At 41.8% G+C, this 15,495-nt stretch overlaps 1 protein-coding gene across 1 annotated transcript in view; it reads right to left on the bottom strand.

The window, feature by feature from the left end:
• LOC144989113 (uncharacterized) overlaps positions 1 to 15,495 on the bottom strand; it is a 78,215-nt gene that overhangs the window by 15,223 nt on the left and 47,497 nt on the right. The gene's annotated exons all lie outside the window — the stretch shown is intronic.

The following is a 15,495-nucleotide window of genomic DNA, read 5'->3' as shown; positions in this document are numbered from 1 at the left end:
CTTAATAGAGACTGAAGCTTTTTCTCCTTTTTTAATATTTTTTTGCAATATTTTATTTTCATTTTCAAGTGTACAAAATCAAACAGGCAAAGCAAACAGTTCAGGTGCTCTTTAGACCATTACAAAACACAATGTAAAAATACAAGTAAATAAACAATTGCCAGTTACATTCTATTCAACATTTATTCACAGGCCGTCCAAACAGGACATAAATAGAAGAAAGAAAAATGCAGTCTCAACACAGAGCTAAATAACTTTAACTTTCTGTAAGTGATTTAGAAATGGTGTCCAGAGTTTATTGTGAACATTAATTGAGGCAGTCCTGACATGGCGAATTTTTTCCATGTGGATGAGAGATAGCATGTCAGTGAGCCACACTTTAAAGTATGGAGAAGCCATAGATTTCCACTCTCGCAAAATTTGTCTTTTTGCAGTCATTAACCCAAGTTCTAGTGGTTGTTGCATTACAGTTGGGATAGCTCTAGTACGTACGCAGCCAAAAATGGCGAGCTCTGCATCGGGTGTTATAAAGCAACCATAGGCTTTGGCATACCAGTCAAATATTCTGTTCCAGAAGCCAGCCAATGAGGGACAAGACCAAAAAGCATGAGCCAATGTGCCTTCAGATATTTTACATTTATCACAAATGGGAGTAATTGAAGGATATATTTTGTGCAACCGTACTTTGGAGTAGTGGAGCCGATGGATGATTTTAAATTGTATGAGTTGGTGTCTGCTGTTAACTGAGCACGAGTGAATCTTGGACAAACACTTTTCCCACATAGATTCTGATATTTCTATGCCCAACTCCTCACTCCAAGCATCTTTTATTTTTGTTGATGTCACCCTGGTGCTGTCATCAAATAAATGCACTATTCTAGAAACCAAATGTCTGGAGCCAGGGGGACTTTTGAAAATGTCATAAAGATCATGTTCAGCTGGAAGATCTTGGAATAATTTAATTTTGGACTGCAAGTAATGTCTAATTTGTAAGTACCTATAGAAGTGTGAATTGGTAATGTTAAAGTTTTGTTTAAGTTGATTAAATGATGCAAATTTTTTATCTATGTATAAATCTTCAAGTTTGGACAAACCCCTCTCATTCCATTCCTGATACAATTTGTCATCCCAAGGAGGCAAGAAAGAGTGATTATGGCATATTGGTGACTGAACAGAAATGTCTGGCAAAGAAAGAAAGCTTCTAATTTGATTTAAAATGCGCACTGATTGCTTTAGGACAAAACCCAGTTTCCGGAGAGACTCCGCCCTCTCCAGTTTGGAGAAGAGCAGAGCCTGTAAACATGAGAAATCTCTCACTCCCCCGGCCTCCATCTTAACCCACAGCGGAGTGGTGGGACCAATGGTGTCCGGCGATCCCTGCTGCCAGAACATCAATGCTCTGATATTAGCAGCCCAGTAATAGTGTTTGAATTCCGGTAGGCCAAGACCTCCTTCCAACTTGGATTTTTGCAAATGCGACTTTGAGATTCGAGCATTTTTATTATTCCAGATATAAGAAGTGATTATTGAGTCCAACTCTTTAAAGAAGGAGGCTGTGAGGTAAATAGGAAGATTCTGACACAAATACAAGAATCTAGGCAGAGAAACCATTTTTATGGAGTTTATTCGGCCGATCATGGATAAGGGAAGGGTCTTCCAAGAGTCAATATTCTGCTTTAATTTTGATAAAAATTTTGTGAAATTCAAGGTAAAGATTAATTTTGGGTCTTTAGGAATAGTCAGGCCCAGGTAAGTGAAATGGTCATAGGTTATTTTAAAAGTAGCGTTTTGAATAGAATTTGGCGGATACGTTTTAGATAAAGGCATTAATTCACTTTTATTCCAATTTATTGTGTACCCTGAAATTTTTCCGAAGGTTGTTATCAAATCAATAAGAAGGGGCACAGACTCCTCAGCATTGCGCAAGTATAACAATACATCGTCTGCATACAAGCTAATAACAGTTTCTGCTCCTCCAACCACAAGGCCATGGATATGTGGATGTGCTCTTATTTTAACAGCAAGAGGTTCCAAAGCTAAGGCGAACAGGGCAGGAGAAAGAGGGCAGCCCTGCTGGACAGAACGCTGTAACGGAAATGGTGATGATCTCTCCCCATTAGTCAGGATTGAGCACAACGGACCTGCATATATTAGTTCCACCCAAGATATAAACGTTTCACCAAACCCAAACCTTCGCAGTGATTCAAACAGGTAAAGCCATTCAACCTGGTCGAAGGCTTTATGCGCATCAAGACTCAAAACCGCAGCTTCATCAGAGCCATTGTGGTCGGCATAGATGGTGTTCAGAAGACGCCTAACATTGGAAAAGGAAAGTCTGCCAGGGATGAATCCTGTCTGGTCAGGGTGGATAATAGAAGTCAAATACGTGTTTAATCTGGTTGCTAAAATTTTGGTAATTACCTTCCGATCAACGATTTGGAGAGCAATGGGTCTGTAATTAGCTGGATCGGCCTCGTCTCTGCCCTTCTTCAAGATTAAGGAGATGTTGGCTTCATACAGAGTTGTGGGTAATTTACCTCTGCGTTTGGAATCGCATATCATCCTAAGCATGAGAGGAGCAAGATCATCACAGAATTTTTTGTAAAACTCTGAGCCAAAGCCGTCAGGGCCTGAAGCCTTGCCTGATGGAAATGACTTGATGGCTGCAATCACTTCATGCAGTGTGAAGTCGGAGTCAAGATGACGCCTTGCAGCATCAGTTAACCTGGGCAAATGAAGAGAGCCAAAGAAATCATCTATGTCACGCTGTGATAAGTTCTGATTAGAAGAGTAAAGTTCGTGATAAAACTCTTTGAAACGATTATTAATTTCTAGCGGGTTTGTTAGAAGAGTGCCATTTTTATTTTTTATTTTATGAATAGCTCTCGATGCCTGCATTCCTTTAAGTTGTTGTGCTAGGAGCTTATTGGGCTTATCTCCTATCTCAAAATGTTTTTGCCTCAGTCTCAATAATGTATTATTGATTTGACCACTCATGATTACATTGTATTCATATTTAAGTTTCAGCATGTACCTGTAGTCGGAGGGGGATTTAGAAGTTTGATATGTCCTTTCTAGAATAGAAAGGGCAATTTTAATTTCAGAAAGCCTTTTATTTTTTTCCTTTTTGAGAGCTGAGGTATAAGAAATAATGTCACCACGTATAACAACTTTCAGTGTTTCCCACAGCGTTGAGTCAGACACCTCCCCATTATCATTAATTTCAATAAATTCTTTAAGTTTAAAAGCAATATGTTTACTAAAATGTTCATCGCTAAGAAGGGTGGGGTTGAAGCGCCAGGAATATTTTTGTTTAGGTAGATTTAGGGACAGTGATATAGACACAGGGCTGTGGTCTGATATCAAAATGTTATGGTATTTAGAATTTGTGATTTGTGAAATAAGGTTAGAGCTGGTTAAAAAATAATCTATCCGACTATAAGATTTGTGCACACTGGAAAAGAAAGAATAATCTTTATCTGTGGGATGTTGAATTCTCCAAATATCTACTAAATTTCTATTTTTCATGAGATTGTGTAAAACCCGCAGTGATACACTTTCTGGAGGAGGGCGCGAGGATAGACGGTCAAGGAAAGGATCTAAGTAGCAGTTCCAATCTCCTGATATTATTATGTTTGAGTCACTTTCATCTGGCAAGAAGTCAAAAACTTTCCTGAAAAATGTTGGATCATCCGTGTTCGGGCCGTACACATTTAAGAAGGTTAATGGAAAGGAATCTATCAGGCCTGAGACCATCACAAATCTGCCCTGTGGATCAGTTTTCACAGATGATAATTGAAAAGGAACGTTTTTCCTAAATAATATGGCTACTCCTCGGGCATGTGATGTAAAAGATGACTGGTATACCTGAGACACCCAGTTACACTTCAAAATATGCTGCATTGTACCTTTAATATGGGTTTCCTGGAGAAAAATTATATCCGCATGAAGAGATTTCAAATGTTTGAATACTTTCCCCCTTTTTACTATTGAACCAAGCCCTCTAACATTCCAGGACACCATCTGTAATTCTCTGTTTCCTACATGCACGTTACTTTGTGATCTATGCATTCTGATGAGGACAATGAGAAAAGAATGACTGACATGAGGTTTAATATGCTTAACAGTCTAGTCAAAACTGGCAGTAATGAGACATAAAGAAAAAATAATGCAATTTTTGCATCTGAACCATAGAACAAGAAAAAAACAAAACAAACCCTCCCCCCTCCCCAATGAATGCGTCCTGAACTTGACGCATAACATTCCCCTTTCACTAAACCAGGAGCTGCCGGACAAATAGTAAGAGCGGTAAACACCCACCACCATGGTATCATATTAAAATAAAAGTATTTACACACCACCAACATAGAATAAATATCCGCATTAATTGTCGATCAGTTTTTACACCTGCCAGACTGACATATCAGTGCGCATAGCGCATTTAAAGTAACTCCTCAAACTTGTTCAGTCAAACTGTGGAGCAAAGCAGAGACCTTACTGTCTCACAGGTGACTTGCGTTTCTTTGCGCAGCGCGCTGCCTCCTCTGCGTTGTTGAAGATAGAGGGCGCCTGTCCATCATTCCAGTACACATGGAGCTTTGCAGGATACCGCAACACGTGTTTAATCCCATCACTGCGCAGGGCTCGCATCACATCTCCAAAAGCACGGCGCTGATCCATAACTTCGCTGGTGTAATCAGGATAGATGTGAATCTTGCTCCCTTTGTACTCACAGCCTCTTTGAATCCTGCAGCAACGCAGGATCAGCTCCTTCTCCTGAAAGTGATGAACTCGGGCCAGGATGGTGCGTGGCTTAGCTCCCGCAGCAGGTTTTGGTTGCAAAGAGCGATGTGCACGGTCCATCTTCACTGGATGTGGGAAATTATCTTTTCCCAGTAGTTCTGGGATAAGTCTGGAAACAAACTCCGTAATCTTGCCTTCTTCCGCACCTTCCGGTATGCCGACAATTTTAATGTTGTTCCTGCGAGAACGTGCTTCCAGGTCATGCAGTTTGGTTTGAAGCTGATGTGTGTACTCCGTTAGACCCGTACACTTGGCTTCCAATGCTTCCAGCCTCTCATCCAGCGCGCTCGTCGCATGTTCCTGGTTTTCCAGGCGAGCTTTTATGTCCGATTGTTCCAAGTGAATGGACTGAAACCTGGACTCCAGAGCATCAAACCGCTCATCAATTTTCCCGAGTATGGTGGTGGCCATCTCCCGACACATCTCTTTGCACAAAGCATAGCTTTTGTCTTCACGGGGGTCGGCCGCAGTCTTGGGAGAGGACTCGCTTGTAATGCTAGTGTTAGCATTAGCACCGCTAGCCGCGTTGCTAACATATCCCTCGAGGGTTCCCGTCTTGTTCAAAGGTTTCACTTTCGGCGGCATTGCAAGAAAAAAAAAAATACCGCAATGGGAAGCGGCGCGTCTACTTACAAAAATATCGAAAAGTAGAAAAAGTTTAAGGTGGTGTATAATGAAAAAGTTCGAGTTTCGGTGGAGAGCCGTGGAAAACGCGTTTACATCTTACAGCTGCGCACTAGCGCCCCCTCCTTTTTTAATATATAACATAATTTTTCCATCCAACCTCAGTTTATCTGAAGTCTCACATTAGAACAACAATTATTTCTGGTTTAGTTTGACCCTTTGTCATTGTCTGCAGGTCTGCAAAGCAGAAATACCTGATGTTAAACTGAATAAATTCACTGTAGAAATGTTTGTGTTGTTTTCTTCTCGTGTAAAAAAGACAACAATGATTGAGCTGCGGCAGGATTACTTGGCTCAGGTTTTTTAATTTTTGTTTTTAACTTATATTTAAAAATAATTACAAAACTCTCGCAGACACAACCACCCAATGACTAAAACCACATCTCTTCACAAAAAACAAAGAACAAAACAAAAAAATCTATACACATAAAAATATAAAAAAAACTTTCAGTGTAAATTAAAATTCAAGGCAATCAAGAATCTAGACCCTATATCAGTAACCATTTTGTAGCAGATTTACAAATGTCATTAATGAAAGGACTTGGGTTCTGAATACATTTCATTTGACTTCACTCTTAAAACACATTAATTGGCTCAGGTACAGTGGGGGGGGGGGAATTGTCATGTGCAGCATTTGGCTATTGGAACCGCCCACTTCCTGTTGGACACTTCTGGTTAGCCTTACAGGTACTGTTTTTTTTTCTATTTTTTATTGAACATCAAAAGATGACATACACATTCACATAACTACAACAGAAAGAAATAAAAAAAGAAATATATACAACTAAAAAAATAAATTTAGAATTGTAGTTCACAATACTAGGGATTGTCATACAACATGTGATCTTCAATGAAAATGGACAGTTTTATTTATTTCTTTTTTTCATGTATTTTAGTGATTTAAAATATAAACAGTTCTTAAATGTAGTGAATAATGGTTTGGTTTTAAAAAAAATCTACTCTTTTGAATGAAGAATTTTCCAGAAATAAATACAGTATTGTAGATCATTCAGTAGAATGTCTGTATTTTAAACCCTTACAGGACACCGTAGAAAGTTTAGCTCTGTTGCTGGATGTATGATGGCTGCATGCTCGACATTAAAGCAGTGTTCTAGCTCCATCTAGTGTGACTCTTGACTCACACAAACATACAGAGATTTGGGAGAAATCTACATGGTGTCAGAAGAAGTCACGGACTAATCGCCTCGGACCCTTTTTTGGAGGCAGAGAAGTTTTTTTTTATCACGCGGTGAGTCGTGTTACCCGCTCGTCTGCTCACTCAACATGGCGGATGGATTCCGAAGACCCGATCCCTTGATTTTTGACGAAAATGTTGCGGAAAACTGGCGTGTGTTTGAACGGGAGTTTGATATTTTTATTGCCGCCGCACATGCTGACAAACCAGAAAAGACCAAAGCCTACATCCTGCTCAATATTGCTGGGCCGGACGCCATAGAGCGCGAACGCTCCTTCATGTACGCTGCAGAGCTGCGCGATGAGGCAGGTGATGTCGTCATGCAGGCAGAGTCCAGGGAGGACCCTGAATGTTTGAAGAGGAAATTCCGGGAAATATGCAACCCTCAAAATAACAGGACAATGGAGAGACTCAGATTTCATTCCAGAAATCAGAAACAAGGTGAGAGCATTGAGTCTTTCATAAGTGATTTAGAATTAGAATTAAAGAATTAAAGCTAAAAGCTTCAACTTTGGCGACCTAACTGAGGAGCTGATCTGCGATCGGATTGTATGTGGCATCAGCAGCGACACGCTAAGAAAATCCCTGTTAAGAGACAGTGAGCTAACATTAACAAAAGCCATTTCAGTGTGTCGTATTCATGAAATGACAGAGGAAAACAGCAGGACGCTGGCAAGCCAAGTCACAAATATTGACGCTTTAAACTCGATGCCTGATAAACAACAAAAGCCTAAAGCAAAGCCATCTGCATGCATGATCCTGAACTGCAATAACTGCGGTGGTTCTCATGCTGCAAAGAGAGAATTGTGTCCAGCTTTCGGACAGCAGTGTCACAAGTGCAAAATGCTCAATCATTACAAAAGTAAGTGCAAGAGCAAAACTCCAAAGAGCTCATTCAGGAGAATTCCAAAGCAATATGTGCATGATGTCGGAACAGAGCAGCCTGAAGAGGATTTTGATGACACGTTTTATGTAAATGGTGTCGAGATTGACTGTGTAACTTCTAAATAAGATAACAAGAATGAAGGATCCATCACCTTACTTGTGAAAGGCATAGCGATTGACATGAAAGTTGACACAGGTGCCAAGTGCAATGTACTACCTCTAAAAATATTTGAAGCCATCAGAGACGAGGAACACGTATTCAAACAAAGCAGTGCTGTCAATCTCATCGCATATGGAGGGACAAAAATTGAAACAGTTGGGAAGATCAGGCTCTCCTGCATATTCAGAGGACAGCAACACCTCCTGTCCTTTTTCGTAATAGACAAGGACGTGCAGCAGCTGTTAGGATTTCAAGCCTGTACAAGTATGGGAATTGTCAAAATGTGCACCGAAGTCCATCAGGTCACAACAGAGGCAAGGCAAGGCAAGTTTATTTGTATAGCACAATTCGTACACAAAGTAATTCAAGGTGGTTCACAAAACAGAAAAATGCATTAAAATCACAATACATCATAGAAATAATCAACATAAACTTTACTTTAAAAGAAAATAAAAAAATTGAAAATTGATTTAAAAATAAAGGAAGGAAAGGAAAGTAAAGTGCAGATAGGACCTTTCAGTCATATACACGGCTAAACAGAAATGTTTTAAGTCTAGATTTGAACATGATCACAGAAGAGGCCTGTCTTACGACTTCAGGTCCTCAGAGTACGAGATGGTTCATATGGCACTAACATGTCAGAGATGTACTTTGGTGCTCGGCCATGGAGAGACTTGTACACAAGCAGAGCTGCTTTGAAGTCTATTCTTTGAGGTACAGGGAGCCAGTGCAAAGACCTGAGCACAGGACTAATGTGATCATACTTCCTGGTTCTGGTCAGGACTCGAGCAGCAGCATTCTGGATGTACTGAAGCTGTTTTACAGCTCGTTTGGAGAGGCCGGTGAGCAGGCCGTTACAGTAGTCTAACCTGCTGGAGACAAATGCATGAATAAGTATCTCCAGGTCTGGCTTTGACACTATGTTTTTGATTTTGGCAATGTTTTTCAGGTGGTAAAATGCCGCTGATGTTACTGACTTGATATGGCTGTTAAAGTTCAGGTCAGAGTCCATGATTACCCCTAGATTTCTGACTTGATTTGAGGGTTTAAGAGACAGAGAATGAAGGTAGCTGCTGACAATTTCTCTTTGTTTCTGTGGGCCAAAAACAATAACTTCGGTCTTGTCTGAGTTTAGCTGGAGAAAGTTGTTCTGCATCCACGCGCTGATCTGTTGGAGGCAGTGGTTGAGAGAATCCACCGGCCCATATTCACCTGTTGTCAGTGACACATAGATCTGAGTATCATCTGCATAGTTGTGATAAGATATGTTATTACTGCGTATTAACTGCCCTAGTGGCAGCATGTAGAGGTTGAACAGAAGGGGTCCCAGGATCGATCCCTGGGGCACACCACAATTCAAGCCCATGTAGTCTGAGACACAACTCCCAATTTCAACAAAATATTTCCTGTCTTCTAGATAAGACTTGAGCCAACTTAGGGCAGATCCAGAGATGCCAACCCAGTCTTGGAGTCTGTGCAAAAGGATCCCATGATCAACAGTATCAAAGGCAGCGCTCAGGTCTAGCAGGATTAAGACAGAGACTTTGCCATCATCAGTGTTCAGGCGGATGTCGTTGGTTACCTTGATAAGAGCAGTTTCTGTGCTATAATGGGGTCTAAAACCTGACTGGAAAACATCAAATGAATTGTTTAATAAGAGAAAGTCAGTGAGCTGATGGTACACAAGTTTTTCAAGGACGTTTCCTAAAAATGACAGATTAGAGATGGGTCTGTAATTATTCAGTACAGTGGGATCAAGACCGCTTTTCTTCAGGAAAAGTTTAATGACTGCAGTTTTTAAGGCCTCTGGAAATATTCCAGATTGAAGAGACATGTTAACTATTTGAGTAATTGATGGCAACACACTGTTCAGGACAGACTTTAGAAATCTAGTGGGTAACACATCAAGGCAGCATGTAGACGAGCTCAGACGGGTGATGGTCTCTTGGACAGTTTGGTCAGTGACAGGTACATAGTGAGTCAGCTTAGAGTGAGTAGGTGGCCGTTCGATAGTTATATGTGTTGTGGAGTTGATGGCTTTTTTAATGCCCTGAACCTTGTCATTAAAAAATACAGCAAACTCATTACATTTAGGTGTGCAAACCAGTTCTATTGGTAGCTGGGTTGGAGGGTTAGTTAATCTGTTTACTGTTGTGAACAGGACACGAGAGTTGCTGCTGCAACTTCCAATTATTTCAGAGAAGTACCTTTCTCTTGTTCTGTATAAGATCTGGTTGTAAGCGTACAACTCCCCTTTATACATTCCATAATGAACCTGGAGTTTTGACTTGCGCCACTTTCGCTCAGCTCTGCGGCACTGTTGTTTTCTGTGCCCTGACTAGATCATCGTTCCTCCAGGGAGCTTTCTGTCTATGTTTTCTCAATTTAACCTTCATAGGGGCAATGGCATCCAGAACATTCAAGATGCTAGAAGTAACAGACTTCAGCATTTCATCAACATTGGCACCAGAGGCGTTTTCAGGGTCTATCATTTCTACAAACTGTGCCCTAGTGCTCTCATTTATTTGTCTCCTTTGGACAACTGCAGGGCCAGGCGGTGGTTTGGGAGCAACAGACAGGTCAAAGAATACACAGAAATGATCAGAGAGGGCGACATCAACCACACTGACATTGTGAATATTAACCCCCTTTGTGATGAGCAGGTACAGAGTGTGCCCTCTGCTGTGGGTGGGGCAACTCACATGCTGAATTAGATCAAAGGTTTCAAGGACAGCATTGAGCTCTTTTGCATTTCTGTCATTGACATTATCAACATGAACATTAAAATCACCTGTAATGACTAGACCATCAAAGTCTGTGCACACAACTGAGAGCATTTCAGTGAAATCATCAATAGGGATGGGTATCGTTAAGGTTTTAACGGTACTACTACTCTTATCGATACTGCTTATCGATCCGGTACTCTTATCGGTACTCTTATCGATACTTTTTGAGGACGAAAAATAAATAAATAAATAACAAATTAAGAACATAAAGTGTTTTATTTCCTCATTGTGCAACAACACTGTTTTTTTTAACAAAACATTTTACTTTATACATGAGAATGTTCCAGACAGGATATTTATTTAATTATATAATCTAATTATTTTCATTCTTCATAAGTGTGATGTTTCCTTTGATCTTTTGTCAATTTTTCACAACCTTGAATAGACTTTTTCCATCTGTCAAACACCAGAGTTTGGATTGAGTGAGATGATGGAAACAAATTCACTTTGATGCAGACTCCTTTCTATTTATCTATTTTTCTTTAAATCCAGTAAACCCAATAAATTATATTAATTTTACTGATAACAACTATCATTAGTCATTAATAATTATTAAATATTAGGAAGCAGCTGATAGTTTGTCGCGGGTCTGGAATCATAAGCGGTGAATCTAAGCTCCGCCTCTCTACCTGTTTGTTTTGTGTAGAACACACCGCTCCAGCGTGTTCTACAAAAACAGCGCAACATAAGGTCATCGTAGCAGCAAGGTGACAGCATGGTAGGGGCTCCTTGATGCAAACTTCATTAATTTTACACAGAAACGGGTGATCTTAGTCTAGGGCGCTCACGTGTCCCCTACAAGATCGCCACTGACTGTGTGTGCGCTGCGTTGTCTTGTGTGTGTGCGCGCGCGGCGCGTGCTGTCTGAAAAACAGCCCCGCCCCCCGTGCACACAAATAGACAGACAGAGCTCTCATCTTCAACGAGAATACCGAAATTAATGTCATCATTAATTAACGGAAATTGACTGACTTGGTGAGTTAAATATGGCAGATAGCGCTTGTGGGACACAAAAAAAAAAAAAAGAAAGTAACTTCTCCAGTACTGATAGCAGAACCGTTCAGGTCAGATCTTAACGATACTGCGGTCTTGAAGAATGCGGCCCCGGGGCTGGTTCAATACCGGGGCACAGTACCCATCTCTAATCATCAATGAAACTTTGGCTGTGCTGAGGAGTGTAGGAAAATATAATCTGTCGCTTTGAGATTAATTTCCTTGTTGCATGTTCAATAAAGTCGAGAAGGAGAAACCACGGGACTCGGCCGGATTAAAGATTAACACATTTATTTCCCTAACAATATTTCTAAAAACAGAGTAAAACAAAATATAACAGATATCCGGTTTCCCAAAGTTTCAGAGCTTGCACAGCGCCAAATTACAAACGTCTTAACGTGTCAGCCTGTTGGGAACAGCGAAAGTTCCTCCGTCCAGCTGTTTTATCATGTCGGTTTCAGCCTCCTCCTTCGTAACACAGCATGGCGTCCAGACTCCTCCTCTGGACGCTCGGATTGGCTGGCAGGGAGCCTGCCTACTTCTGTCAGTCCATATTAGGAGTCAGCATTTGGTCCTGGCTTCCTGCTTCAAACGTCCAGGGGGGTTATTTCACAGACGGACCACTGTCCGACCACCAACTGTGTCCCCATGGGGGTCCAGCACAGTTGCCCGGATCCTTCTCCACAGGCAGTCAGTCCCAACTGTTTGTCCCTCTCATGAGAGTTGGCACCTTCAGGGTTTCCCATGATTAGAATTGAATCCTGGAGATAATTTAATTCTGGTCCATGTCAGATCTACAGTTAAGGCTTCCAGATGGTCTTAGAAGATCAAAGACTGTTTTCTCCTGGAGGGGATGAGTTCGAAACTCCAGCATCACAACCTCTTTACATATGCAATGTTCAGGAAGCCCCTTTGAAATTCAAAGTGTGGGAACCTCACACAGTAAACCTGTAAGAAAACCTTCAATGAAATAAAGATAAGATAAAGCCTAGGAGAAATAAGGACCACAAAAAATAAATTCCTTCAGGAGGTTTGTACATGACTATGCAGAGTAAGGGAGGAGTTTGTTTTAACTCAATCTTGAAGGACACATACTCAAATGATGAAAACACACCAAATGATAGTCTGCGGGTTGCAATATTGTCTCTTAACAGTGCAGAAACGCCTCCACCCTTTTTATTTTCTCGTATTTCCGATTCATGTTTGTGGTTGGGGGGGATCTGACATTGAGTGCAACAAGTTTGAGCTTAGTTTCCTTGTGTTACGAGAAACCAAGGGGGTTAACCCAGATGCAGGAAAGACAAGGAGGCAGAAGAATATAGGAAGGCTATTTCATGCCAAGTGCGAAGCCAAATAGAGAACATCCAAAATGAACGCTGCGACAAACACAGACAGGAACAGAAACCTTAAAAAGGATCCAAATCAAAGCATCATTAGAAACAGCTGTGGGGGGGGGGGGGGAGCGGACAGAGAAGGAAGGGCGACCTCCAGAGGGAGTACAGCTGAGCAGCAGGGACTAAACTTATCTCCTTGGGACTGTTCAAAACCTTCTTGCAGGGGATATCAACTAGATTTCTTTGATTGGACAGTCTAACTGCCCTTTTTTGCATTCTACCTGGTGCAACTACAGGTGTAGCACCAGAAGGAAGCTGTTCATCACAGGGCCCCAGTTTGACATAACCTTTCCTAGGACACTGGGGGCCCGTTTCATCCTAGCTCTGGGGGATAGCACGTCTAGAGGCGCGCAGGGGAGGTCGAGTTGAGGGTAGTTTGGGTGATGGACCAGGAGGAGCGGGAGCTGGACGGGATTTGGGTGAACGACGGAGGGGGCGTGTTGGAGGGGGTTTGGATGAAGGACGTGTTGGAGGGACTTTGGGTGAAGGATGAGGAGGGGGCGCTGGAGGGGTAGGAGAGCTCCTGTGTGGTGTGAGGCTCACAGGTGTTAGGGGAGCCATCTTAATTCCTGACTTAATCAGGCTATCAAAATGGCCAGGTAGGGCCATGGGTGAAAGTGGGGGGGGGGGGGGGGGGGGGGCGAAAAGGAAAGTGAGTCTTCACTGGGAGTAGATGTAGCAGGGGGCGCCCACAGCTGGTCAGACGGTGGTATTTCTGGGGCCAAATCTGGTGGTTGTTGTTGTGGTTCTGCGGTTGGGTCCTTAGCTGGCGGTGGTTGTTGTGGTGCTGGTGCTGCTGAGTCCTTAGATGGAGGTGGTTGTGGTGCTGATGCTGTTGGATCCAAGTCATTGACCGGGGGTGGTGGAGGTAGTTGTTGTTGCCGTTGTGCTGTGGTTCCTGGGACACTGGCTCGGTCCTTCCTTACTGCCTTTTCAGGGCCTTGGCCTCTTTGCCCCAGAGCGTGGAGGAGGTTCTTCACTAACTCTCTTGCTCCACCTCTGTTCAGGTGTGGGCCTCTTCCCATGAATAGGTCCTTTCGTTTCCAGAATGTATTGAAGTCTTTTTTCAGACGTTCAGATTGTTCTTTTTGATATCGACAGCACCTACATGGATGATTATTCGTTTAACTCCTTGGTACAAGACTTTAGATAAGAGTCCTGTAATCACTGGAACAGTAGAACTTGGGCAACATAAAGTTTGCATTCTTCTGTGGCTGACTCCACTGATAGCGCCATCTCCAAGCAGCAGCGTATCTCTGACCTTGACGTTTGGCACAGATTTTCTTTCTGCCTGTGCTTTGTTGCCAACATTATGACTCCTATTCTGTGGTCCAATTTCACTTTGTTCTTTAACATCACATTGTGTTAGGGGTAAAAATCTGTTTGTGAGCTTTATTTCGGATGTTCTGTCATCTTTACGCTTTGGCTCAACACAGAGTTCCTCCGCACGAAGTTTCGGAAAAGACACAACATCACTCAGGTCTATGTCACTGTTATTCTTCTCATTTGTAGTAAGAGCAGGCTTCTTACCACCCGATGTTACTGGAAGGGTCTTGTGAAGTCCATTTTCAGTTTCCAAGGTAAATATCCGTGTTTGTAGCTCTTTTATTTCTTGTTGGTAGATCCGACAGCGTTCACAGTGGGAGTTTGTTTTCCTTCCTCCTCCGGACATGTCGCTGGCTTGTCAGACGTAAAAATATTGATTTGTATAGGTGGAAGTCACAAAAAAGGATGACCAGTCTGATATTCCAGGATTTGTGGATGTGGTAAAATAATTAAAAATGATTAATTAATTGATTAAAAAGCAAATAAAGCAGGAAGCGGCAGGAGCAGGGGAAAAAGCGTCTGCATTTTTTTGCAAGTGGGCAATTTTTGTAGAAGGATCTTTCATTCTTCAGCACCACCAGGACCCACATCCAGCCCATCAACAGCCAGAACATCAGTGACATCAGCGTCTCATCTTCATCACATCATCATCATCATCATCAAATGACCACCTCTACGTTTTTACAATCTGATGGACTTCAGTGGATTGTCAAATATTTTAAGTTCCTGTTTTCTGTTTCAAATGTTGAAGAAAAATCTTTCCAGTTTTAAAAAGATGAGACTAATAAAGTTCTTGGAAAGACCCTGTCTGCTGCAGGAACTGTGCAGGTGCATTGTGGGTAATAATGTTCTGTTTGGGATATTTGCTGGATTGTGGATGTTGACAGTTGTGTTGTTCTTGATTGTTTAGCGTTGTGGTTTGGATGTTTGTTGTTATTTGTAGCACAGCTGAGTAGGTTCTTCATAGACATGTTGCTCTGCCAATGTGCCTTTGGGCCAACTTGATTGGGCTGTTTGGAAGAATAATGAGGAGAAATGAGAGCCTCCATCAGATCATGTTTCTGCGTTTTTTCAGAATCTGAACCTGAAAGCTGTCTGTCATATTTATGCAGCCTTTTTCAATAGAAACTGATCAAAACTGCAGATTCTATTGATTTCTCCATCAGATTTATGTCTACTTCATTCTATCTTTCAGTCACAAACACACTGGTCATATTTTAGTTTTTCTATTCATACCATTGAACCTGGTAATGCTTCAGTCTCCATCTA

Source organism: Oryzias latipes, chromosome 2, assembly GCF_053564925.1.
Source record: "Oryzias latipes strain Hd-rR chromosome 2, Olatipes_Hd-rR_3.1".
Classification (NCBI taxonomy): Eukaryota; Metazoa; Chordata; class Actinopteri; order Beloniformes; family Adrianichthyidae; genus Oryzias; species Oryzias latipes.
Note: the sequence above shows the minus strand (reverse complement) of the source record. Positions and strands in the feature narration are given on the sequence as shown.